Source organism: Megalobrama amblycephala, linkage group LG1 (genome assembly GCF_018812025.1).
Source record: "Megalobrama amblycephala isolate DHTTF-2021 linkage group LG1, ASM1881202v1, whole genome shotgun sequence".
In the NCBI taxonomy this organism is placed as follows: domain Eukaryota; kingdom Metazoa; phylum Chordata; class Actinopteri; order Cypriniformes; family Xenocyprididae; genus Megalobrama; species Megalobrama amblycephala.
The window spans coordinates 38,011,723-38,024,125 of record NC_063044.1 but is presented as its reverse complement, the minus strand read 5'-3'; the positions used below and the strand labels follow the sequence as shown (position 1 = coordinate 38,024,125).

General features: G+C 38.5%; 1 protein-coding gene across 3 annotated transcripts in view; it reads right to left on the bottom strand.

The window, feature by feature from the left end:
• The window catches only part of rhbdf1a (rhomboid 5 homolog 1a (Drosophila)), a 54,871-nt gene extending 46,292 nt beyond the window's left edge, over positions 1–8,579 (bottom strand). For 2 of the 3 annotated variants that reach the window (XM_048191243.1, XM_048191260.1), the window contains exon 1: positions 8,163–8,579. The gene's annotated coding sequence lies outside the window, so the exon portion shown is untranslated. The remainder of the gene's footprint in view (positions 1–8,162) is intronic. The other variant, XM_048191267.1, reaches the window with a different exon arrangement.
• Between the last annotated feature and the right edge of the window lie 3,824 nt (positions 8,580–12,403).

The window sequence follows — 12,403 nt, the reverse complement described above, 5'->3', positions numbered from 1 at the left end:
ACCGGCCCACCAGGAAGCTCCCTACGGTCACTCCATCCATCTGCCTGATGTTCTCCACAGGCCTCTAAAGTGAAGAATTATGAGAGCAGGGCACACAAGACTGGGAAGACATGTGCTTCATATGAAAAACATAAAAATATAACCTGAAATATCTAACACAGAAACCCTCAATGCAAAGTGTATGCTAGGTACCCTGGTGAAAAATCCAACATAAACCAGCCTGAATTCCATGTTTGTACAGTGGACCAGCATAGACATGATGTTCTCAAGCAAAACTGATCTGGTGTAACTGGTCTACCATTCAGCAACCAGCATCCCATGCTGGTCCCAGCATGCAAAATATGAGGTGACCAGCAATGTTGGATTTTTTAGCAGGGTAGAGAAGCAAGCCAATATTCTTACATAAAAGATCAAAGCAGCTGTAATATGTGTGATTTTCTCCAGAACTATAATGGCCCTTAAAGGATTAGTTCACTTCAGAATTAAAATTTCCTGATAATTTACTACTCACCCCCATGTCATCCATGATGTTCATGTCTTTCTTTCTTCAGTTGAAAAGAAATTAAGGTTTTTGAGAAAAACATTCCAGGATTTTTCTCCATATAGTGGACTTAAACGGCTATCAATGGGTTGAAGGTCCAAATTACAGTTTCAGTGCAGCTTCAAAGGGCTCTACACGATCCCAGACGAGGAATAAGGGTCTTATCTAGAGAAATGATCAGCCATTTTCTAAAAAAAAAATAAAAAATTATATACTTAAATGCTCATCTTACACCAGCTCTACGATGCGCCACACAGTACGTGATCACATTGGAAAGGTCACACGTGACGTAGGCAGAAGTCCCGAAAAACTAATCCTTTAACAGAATGATTTTAATCTCAATAGAGGGAAAAACATAAACCAATGCAAGACACCACTGATCAAAACCCTAAACACCCACAACATTACCAAAGCTCTCCAAAATTACACGCTTTCACACTTACACACTTACACTTTTCACACTAGCAGCACTGTTTCTGTTTAATAAACCCTCATCCTCTCATTCAGAAACCCTTTCTGCTCATTAAAGTCATGTCGATTAGTCTGAGAACCTGTAGTCACTCAATTATGTCTGTCACTGTGCACAGGACAGGACTGATAGCAGAGGTAAAAGGCACCTGAATCTCAATGATCTAAAGAGCTACAACAGCCCGGCAGCATTGCATCATAGTTACAGAGATATGTTTAACAGCAAGCCACAATCTGTCAGATGTAACCAAATCAAACAACACCTGAAACTGGCACACACAGATGTCACATTTTAAGAGACATGATTTATGCTTCAAAATACATGCTAAGAATATTTCAAAGACCGCAATCTTTTTTCACCAAGCAAACACGTGATTCAGAGTAAAGCATGAACAAAATGTGCTAAAAATATACAATATAGGTGTGAAACACAGCTGCGCATTGTGCTTAACAGGGCCTTTAGCAATACAGCACAGCCTCTCTTTCCTTACTATTTATGCACGATACAATTCTCCATGAATTTATGATTGTTTACTCACATAATGACTATAATTATCTGTGTTTGCCGTTTGTGCCGCCACATTTATAATATATACTAGCAGGTATTTTTAGACAATGTTAATATTAGTAGTAAGTACATGATTTAAAAGAACGCTGCCAAAGAAAATGCTGAGTTCATTGCTACTTTGAGGTCAAGTTAATCAAGTCAGTGAAATCAGCAACTAAAATGAAACCACATGAGATCATGCTCCTATTAATACATCCTCTGGCACAGAGTTGCAATTTTGATTAAAAAAGATACATTAATATATTCCAGAACCCAAACAGAGACAGCATGTTTCTAAAAGTGCATATGAACTTTTAACATTTTAAGATGTATGAGATTAAATGGCGTGTTAATGAAGTCAGAAGAGGAAGATGTGCTGCTGGGACGTCCCCAGCGGCTCTGACACAATTCGAATACTGCTTCTTTGAAAATATGAAACTTGAAGCATTAGAGCTGTGGGGGAAAAAGGTAGACTCGTTTTTAGCTACTTTAAGTGACAATAGTCTTTTCTTTAGAAAAGTTGTCAAACAAGTCAGTTGACAAGTCTTTCTGTAAGCGATACTGTTGCTTTTTCAACATAATGTGTCTTTCACACATAACAGGAATAGTAAAATATCAGCACAATCTATTACCTTCAAACCCCCCCTAATTGTTGTTTTGCAACCCCTGTTACAGTAAACCACAAGACCATAAATGTACAGAAATGCTCTTATGGTTCGCTACATTCCTTATCTGCGGTGACAAAGGATGGCCTAAAAGTTATTTCACAACACATGCTAAATCTACATGCCGCTATTCAGACCTCAGATGAGGAACTGGTTAAAAAGTACTTTGAGAAGGATTTCATATAGCTTTTTCTTGTCCCTATAGAGCTAAAAAGAACACACGGTCACCTCAAAAAGAGAAATAAAGTCACACCTTTAAGTTTGGAGACCAGACCACAATAACACCATATACACTAAGTATATCTGTGCTATTCATAGAAACTGAAACTTAAAGGGCGTTCACACTGATAGCGATTAAATCTCTGGTGGTCACCATGCTCTTTGCATTTTCTGTTTCATATTTGTAGCCATTCCCACTGCTTTCACTATAAATGGCAAACCCTCAGTTTATATGCAACCAAACAACCCATTAGTATTTGGACTGGTGGCTCAACTGGACTGAATTGGACTCCATCAATCCGAATGAGCTCGATCCAAATATAATTTTGATCAGAATTGTGCAGACCTGAAAAAATCTTATCAATAAGAAAGAAATAAGCATGTAAACACTTAAATATGACTATTTTCTCAATTGGATTCAAAAATACCTAACACATGTGCAGTGCCATGTGACGCATATTTACATTTTACATCGAACAAACGTGCGTATCTTTATTTACGTCTCATGTCTTATGAACTGGTCAATGGAAGAGACTGAATTTTTTACAAAGCTATTCTCAGCTTTCTTTTTACACTCTAAAAACTAATTCAGGGGACCTTTAGTCATTACTTAAATATATATATTGTTGTGAAATAAAAAAAAATCAAGTTCTGAAATGCTGTTAGACTTTTTACTTGTAATTGTTATTTTATTGAGCTTGGATGATACACAAATTATGCCTATTGATTCGATATACTATCATGACTTGTCATAGTTTAACATTTTCAGTTAATCAAAAATGTATTTAATTTTAAGTTCTGTTAATGTAAAATACAATCTGATGACGTTTCATTGTTTTGAGTTGTATGAACACTTCTTTTAATTTAGACGAACTTAAGTTAAGTGAAACTGGGCTGGGATTTATATTTGCCATCATGCTTTGCCCATGGCACTTGAGAGGGAGAGTAAATGCTAAAATTAAGTATTACATAATGTTTTTTGCACAAGATTAATGGTAAGGGAGATTTAGCAGTAATTAGTGTTTTGTTATGTTAATTTAGAAGAGTTAATGTGTTAATGTGGGTTTTTGGAGATTTACCATCATGGTGACAAGCGGTGCTTGGAAAGTTCATGTTACTTAGAAATGCGTTTTATTGTGACCAAAAAGCGTCTTCACCTTACTTAAAACATTATGTTGGATCAACTTAAATAGTTGCATTCATGTTGACAATTATTAAGTTCATGTTACTTAGAAATATTTTTTATTGTGGCAAAAAAACATCTTCACCTTACTTAAAACATCATGTTGGATCAACTCAAAATATTGCTTTGAATTAATGTAATTGTCCCCATTGGCTTAAGTTAATAATTCTAGTGGAAAACGTTAACATATTTTTTTTGTTGAACCAATGTTTTATTCAAGGCCAGAAACATTATCGCTGTGGCCTTCTCCTGGGTTTTTTGGAAGTTTTGTTCATAATACATGTAAACGAACATGTGAATCGGATTGCAAGGTTTAGGGTTCATTCATATAATCAACGTTCATTCTCTGAAATCGGATTGTATTCATTTGGACTGATGAGAATTAGTGCATGTAAACATACCTATTGAAAAATCAATGATTTCAAGTCGCTTTGTCGCCGCAAACTGCTGTCAGCGTGAAACACTCTACCATTGTTTGACAAACCGCCGGTTGAACCGATGTTGTTATATCCGGCCCAGTCAGGCCATTAAAACAAACAGACTGCAATTTGGCACAGCAGAAATTACGCACACCATTTGATATAAACAATTTCTCTACTAGAAATGTCTTTTAAATTGGGAAGCTTGATAGAAAACAAAACCACATGTCATTAAAGCGATCCACTCTTGGCCAGACAGACTGACAGTCAGACAGACACACACTGCCGCGTGACTCATCCACACATGATCACTCTTCTCCATTACTTACAGCCACCTGCAGCTTATAACCTCTACTGTGCCGACCTAGAGCCCAGTTGGAGCGCACCTGCGACACATAATGACGACAGTCGATCGAAGCCCTGCTTAATCGGGCTTGTTACATCACCATGAATGATGATCCCCTGAATGAGATAATGTTTCGAAAGCATTGCGAGCACAAGCTGGAGTGGGACGTGGCTATGGGCCAGGGACACCTCGCGCAACTGCATTCGGCACAAACCTTAGAACAGAAGCTCTAGCTCTCCCAATAAAATAACTGCTTGTATTCTTGACTATCTCTTGTGTATATGCACGCAAAACATCAACTATAATGTTTCACAGGGGTACTGAATTAGATGCAGGCCAGTAAATGCCCCTTCAGAACACATAAGCATGACCTGAAGCAGCACACACCCCCAAAAGGCTAACATGCAGGTTGTTTTCTCGATCTGAAAAGTACTGCCGTCGCAGGAAGTATGGCATATGGATGCATCTCATTTTGTACCACTATCATTAAATATTCACATAGTTGTGCTCCCCTGGAACTGGTTTTTAGATCATTAGATATGACATTATGGTGCCTTGGAAGCCTGTCTGAAGCGAACACACACTGTGTATGAGGTTCTATTTGTGAGTTGACTGCTTTGTATTATGTTTATTTATGTTTGCAGTCATTGCGTACTTGTTAAGATAAATTGGAATATTGATGTGTATATTTATGTTGTCTTGTTCTGTCACCCTCCATCTTGTCTCATGCTTTTCCTTGTTCTTTCACATTCTCTCACAAATTCACGCCTGTACAGTAGAGGACGCAGATCAAACCTTTCAGCTGTGCTGCCATTCTAGATCGCAGCAGAATAGGATGCATGAGAAGAAAGGTCAACACTCTTACTTCAGCAATAAAAAAACAACAAAAAAGAAACACAAATGTGATGTTTAGCCTAACTAAAGCCATTTTTGCTTGATTGAAGGTCTGCAGCAGATATTAATAAATAAACTGAGATTAAATACATAAAGTATATTTGTGTTATTCGACATTATGGACCGTTGGCTGAACGTCTGATGCATATGACACACTTCACTGGAAACACTTCAGGAGTTTCGAAGTCGTCATCTGGTTGGTTGAATTCTACAGGATGTCCGGGAGATGTATATGTCACGTTCTTTAACGGTCCGCCTGGAAACAAATGGCGTGACGCTAAACCCCCTTGTGGAAGAAGAACGCGATCGTGTTTACAAGCACTTACCAGAATCAACTAAATGCTGGATTTTCAAAAGTATGAGGTCCGTTATTGAAGGGACATGATGCGAAACTAAACGAACAGTGATTGGTTGTGTTACATGTCAGTCAAACGTCCTCTTGGGCGGTCCTTGGCCAATGAAAGCTGCGATAGAGTCTTCTGCCATCAGTCTGAAGGTCTGGCTATGCGAGACTATTTAACATTTAATTATTGCAGGTTAGTGTAATATTCTGAGTTTGCATTTCACTGTTTTTATTCTTTTTCCATTTTATTAATTTCTCGCAACATGGGGACCGGAGAGGTGTCAGTCAATACATGGTAAAACAAAGTGTTGAGTTATTTTAAAGACTTTTACTTTTAAATTTAAAAGTAATGCATTACTTTACTAGTTACTTTAAAAAAAATTACGTAACTCGCATTACTTTTAATGCGTTACCCCCAACACAGGTTTTATGCTTTATTGGATCCTGCTCTCAGTGAACGTTCTGCAACACATAAAGGTAAACAAATAGAACATTGAGATTTTTTAAGAACAAGTTATCAACTTCTTTCTAAAACTCTGAATATTATGACCCAGGTAAGAAAAAAAAAAAAAGTATACTTCCATAATGTACTTAAAGTGCTCTATTTTCGCGCACTAATTTTGTACTTAAAGGTATAGTTCACCCAAAAATGAAAATTTGATGTTTATCTGCTGACCGCTAGGGCATCCAAAATGTAGGTGACTTTGTTAGAACACAAATGATGATTTTTAACTCCAACCGTTGTGGTCTGGCAGTCATATAATGCATGTCGATGGGAACTTCATCTATAAGAGTAAAAAAAAACATGCACAGACAAATGAAAATTAAACCCTGCGGCTCGTGACGACACATTGATGTCCTAAGACACGAATCGATCGGTTTGTGCGAGAAACCGAACAGTATTTATATAATATTTTACCTCTAAAACACCATTGTGTCCAACTGCCTTGAGCATCCGGTTGGTGAGGTCTGAAAACGTCCTCTGATGAAGGAAGTGATCTCTCTTGCCTGTACTTCAATGAGTGCGAGAGATCACTTCCATTGTCAGAGCACGATCAGACCTCACTAACCGGATGTGGAGGGTAGTTGGATATAGTAGTGTATTAGAGGTAAAAAATTATAAAAATACTGTTCAGTTTCTCACACAAACCGATCGTTTCGTGTCTTAGGACATCAATGTATCGTCACGAGCCGCAGGGTTTAATTTGGATTTGTCTGTGCATGTTTTTTTTTTATAACTCTTATAGACAAAGCTCCCATTGACATGCATTATATGTCTGACAGACGGCAACGGTTGGAGTTAAAAATCATCATTTGTGTTCTACTGAAGAAACAAAGTCACCTACATCTTGGATGCCCTGGGGGTAAGCAGATAAACATCAAATTTTCATATTTGGGTGAACTATCTCTTTAATATACTAAAAATACTTCTTTAGCACTGCTTAAAAACAGCTAAGTGTACTCAACTGTGCTATTTTGAGACACCATGAATATTAACTAAAATGTGCTTTTAACATACTATCTCTGCATTAAAAATGTATTTAGTGGCCACTCTTAGTACACTTCAACCCATCTTTGTATGAAACAAGTGCAATACAAGTGGTAACTAAATACATTTTTTAATTTGTATTACATTTACATTTTCTGAAAAAATGTGTTGTGGAGCTCACTGACAGCTGTAACTTATGAAGCATACAACTGACAACAGGGAGTTGTGCATTCAGTTGTCCCATATAAATATTAAAAATGTGGAAGTTAATCCATTAAATACTAATTAATTAACATTTTTTGAATTTTTATTTGTAATTTATTGTTTATTTACACTTTTGAGCGTTAAAAGTCATGTGTGACTGCGGCTTTACCAGAACCCCACATGAACAAGGTTAACTGAATGCATCTAAAATACAGGTAATGATCAATCAGCTGATAAAAATCACTCTGGAGGCGGGGCATCAATTACAGTCGAACTGACGCCATAATTTCACAGCGGACAGTGCAGGAAATAAGTGAAATGATATTACTCTCTAGTATGAATGGAAAACACACCTATACTGTTTAGGCAATACATATAATTCGTATCAGAAAGACTGGCCATCTGACAACAAATACAGCGTTTAACATTATAAGACCTGCAAACCAACATGAGGTCTGTAATATCGCTGGATACGGCAATGAAGCCTATGAAGTAAACTGGACCGCATATAGCCTATGTAGGCTGAAGTCGTAAACACGGAACAGCACACGCGCGCCTCCACGACATGCGAACGTCTCGTGATTAAAAAACACCCCGCTAACATCAAGTTCAAGTTCGGGTATTTAAGCATTACACATCCTTAAAATCATTTTGAGTTAAAATACACCAACATATCAAAACAATATAAGAAACCAGTATGTGTTCTTTAGAACTGTGCGTTATAATGACACATAGATGCATCGATCTGATCTCAAGACGCACCGGTATGTTCATTGCATTGGCGTGTATTAACCTACACAGCAAAGACTGAAAATGAATCGTGACGAAAGAAATGATCACCTACCCTTATTCGATCCACAAGCACTTCGAAACGGTGGAAAAAAATCTCCAGATCCCTGTGAAATATCGAGGGTGTATGTGTTTATTTCATTCTGTCCAACGTTATAAAGCTGCGCAAAAGATAAACAGCTGCAGATGTCAAAGTCTCTCAGTCTTGAGGCTCTCGGTGATAAAATCCAATGTTAAGACATTGTAGAGCAGTTCATATGATTGTTCCCACGCAGCAGCGAGTACATTCCCACGCACGCACGACACACAGCGAGAAGCAAAAGGCTCGGGTAAGTTTAGTTTTGGTCTGCCGGTAATTCAGTTTCATAGACCGGGAGCCCCGCCCGTGTCGAGCCAGAGTCGGTCAAGTGCGTGGCCGATTGGTGCGCGTACACACACATACACACACACACACTGGGAGGCGCAGATACTCGTACAGTGTGTGTGTGTGTGTGTGTGTGTGTGTGTGTACAGCCATGACTAAGCAGTGATGTCTGTTTAAGACAAGAGTTTATGAATCCCCCTCAACTGTTATTACAGTCGTGAGATGTTATTGAGACTAGTTTAGTTGTAGCTGTATGGGTTTAAATATTAACACATTCCGATTTGTTGACTGCGGTTTGTGACAGAAACTCATTTAGATAAGGGTGAGCACATAATCAGACCTCACGACACGTGTGAAATTACACGACTTTCCTTCTTTCTTCTAATATAAGAATATTATTGAATAAAATAGCTACTATTCATACTATTTCAACAGTAGGTCTAGCCTATACGGATGGCCACAGTACGCACATTTTGTACATTGTGGTTACATGTGACATTGAAATTGACTTAGTCAAAAATATTAAAGCAATAAGCCCCAAGAAGCCATGGTTTACTGTGAATTTATTACAGCTAAGGGCCGTTTTTACGCACGAAGTGGAGCGGAGCTGTATAAATTCACTGTAAACCATGGCTTCTTGGGGCTTATTGCTTTTATAAAATGGTTACTACACAATGCAAATATTAACGCCAAAAAATATGTATCAATCAATGCAACTTTCATGAAGTAAAATCAATAAAAGGCTTCCTTCCTTCCGCTGGAAAAAATAGTCCCTGACCGCAGAGTTATCGTACCAGAAGCTCAAAATTATCGTATTTGGAAGAAAATTATCGTACACGAGTTTTTTGTATAGGTAAATGAACTAAATTAATAACTAATGGTTTTTACAACGGAAATAATTAATACTGAATTTACTTAGAGGGTTAGTTCACCCAAAAATGAAAATTATGTCATTTATTACTCACCCTCATGTCGTTCCACACCCGTAAGACCTCCGTTCGGAACACAGTTTAAGATATTTTAGATTTAGTCCGAGAGCTTTCTGTCCCTCCATTGAAAATGTATGTACGGTATACTGTCCATGTCCAGAAAGGTAATAAAAACATCATTTACCCGGAACATCACAGACCCGGAAGAGAACTAAGAGACTAAATCTAAAATATCTTAAACTGTGTTCCGAAGATGAACGGAGGTCTTACGGGTTTGGAATGACATGAGGGTGAGTCATTAATGACATAATTTTTATTTTTGGGTGAACTAACCCTTTAAGCTGGACAATCACAGTATTTTAGCTGCTGTACAGCCAAAATTATGTTCTCTCTGTCTCTGCAAAAGCTATACTTTGACACAATCTGCATTGTAAAAAGCGCAATATAAATGAAGGTGACAGACTTAAAGGTGCTAAAGAGGATCTTTTCGTCGACTGAGAAACCAAAGACTGTTACTGAGTTTTTGAAATGAGCGCATGCGTAAGAATTTCGAGGGAACGCCTCCCAAAACTCGTGCACGAGTACTGGAACAACTTTTTGACATGACCTGCAAATTACCACATTAGATAAATCGTACCTTAGTGGGAAACAACTGACCTAAAAGCGCTTACTTGTGCTCGTGAGAGAAAGTCATCTCCACGATGATTGGCAGAGAAGACATGAGATGAGATGAGATGAGATGAGATGAGATGAGATGAGATGAGATGCCTAACAACGTTCACATTCTCCTTACAATCATGACACAGAAGATCCACAGCTAGATCAATGAGTATAAGCCGATTATAATGGCCATCACTTGAAGTGTCACAAAATTCTGAAATTATCGTACATTATAGGATTTCTTCGTACAAAGGTCAAAATTATCATACAAATACTATTATTATCGTACGTCTGGCAACACTGCCTGACCGTGAACAGCAACAGAAGTTACATTATTATGCCATTAGATGGCGGCAAAGATTGTCTTTATGAGCGAGTCACTAAGTCGCAAAGACTTTCATATTGAAACTTGTTGTGAACATGGAACAAGACGCAAATGCTTTGACTAGCGCTGTCTGTCAGTCAGCAGGGCATGGGAAAACCCATTAAATGAAAATTTGATGTTTATCTGCTTACCCCCAGGGCATCCAAGATGTAGGTGACTTTGTTTCTTCAGTAGAACGCAAATGATGATTTTTAACTCCAACCGTTTCCGTCTGTCAGTCATATAATGCGTGTCAATGGGAACTCCATCTATAAGAGTAAAAAAACATGCACAGACAAATCCAAATTAAACTCTGCGGCTCGTGACGACACATCGATGTCCTAAAACACGAAACGATCGGTTTGTGCGAGAAACCTGTTATGACCGCTAGGGGTCAGCCGTAACAGAAAGGAAGCGAGTCTCTATACCAGAGAGATTTCAAATAATACAAACTTTATTTACAATGAAAATAAGGGTTTAACGTCAGGGGCAGACCCAGCCAAAACAACAAACAATGCAATCTTCTTTTAGAAACTAAATTACCTCAATGAAAATAAAGAAAACAAAATACAACTTAACTTACCTACCTCCCTTAACCATAAAAAAGTGAAAATAAGATAGAAATAAATTGGCGTCAAACCCCCTACCTCCCTTAAAGTGAAATAGTATTTACAAGAATTTTTACAACAATATTTACAGAGTTTTTGGCAAACAAATCAGATTCGGAATTCAAGTCATAGTCAAACAGGCAAAGATCAAATAAACCGGGGAATCAGAAACAATGATAAACAAACACACACAATCTCATTAAACAGTCACACTCTCTCTGGCACAACTCTCAATCAATCAAACGATGAGGAAATGAACAATGTCAAAAGTCAATGGAGACAAAGAACGATGGCGTAATCTCAAAGTCAACGAGGCACGAGAGCAGAGGCTGAGTGTTTGGGGCGGTCCTTAAGTACAGGTCAGGTGCTTGGCTGGACCAATCAGTGTGTTCAAACGGTTAATGGAGACAATGCCCACGTGGAACACAAACACGTCTATACACACACAGAGAGAGAGAGAGTATACACAGACAATGACAGATGAAAACAGACAAAATATCTTAGGGTCTTAACAAACCGAACAGTATTTATATCATTTTTTACTTCTAATACACCACTATGTCCAACTGCTTTGCGCATCCAGTTGGTAAGGTCTGAAAACACGCTCTGATGACGAAAGTGATGTCTCACGCATATGTGTCAATGAGTGTGAGCGATCACTTCTGGCATCAGAGTGCATTCAGACCTCACACACCGAATGTGCAAGGCAGTTGTACATAGTGGTGTATTAGAGGTAAAATATTATATGAATGCTGTGCGGTTTCTCGCACAAACCGATCGTTTCGTGTCTTAGGACATCAATGTGTCGTCACGAGCCGCAGGATTTAATTTGTATTTGTCTGTGCATGTTTTTTTTTACTCTTATAGACGAAGTTCCCATTGACATGCATTATACAGCTGACAGACAGCAACGGTTGGAGTTAAAAATCATCTTTTGTTTACTGAAGAAACAAAGTCACCTACATCTTGGATGCCCTGGGGGTAAGCAGATAAACATCACATTTTCAATTTTGGATGAACTAACCCTTTAAGGCAGGAACACACCAAGCCAACGGTCGGCCGTCGGGCAGTTTTTGTTCATCGGCCGACTACGTTTTCTCAGTATGTTCCGCACCGTTAGCTGAAGTTGGTCCTTGTAGGTTTTTTTGGCCGATTCGACATTTTGAATCGACGTTGGATCTCATTGGTCTCATTCTAATTGGCTGTTCAGCTACTGCCACCTGCTGGTACAGAAAGGCATTTCATCTCACGCAGGCGCAGAACGGACATGCTACGTGGCTGTCAAGTGTTGGTTTGGTGTGTCAGGCCATCTTTGGACCCAGATGCTGCCGACATGAGCCAACCCCACAGTCTGCTTTCGTCGCCACTAGT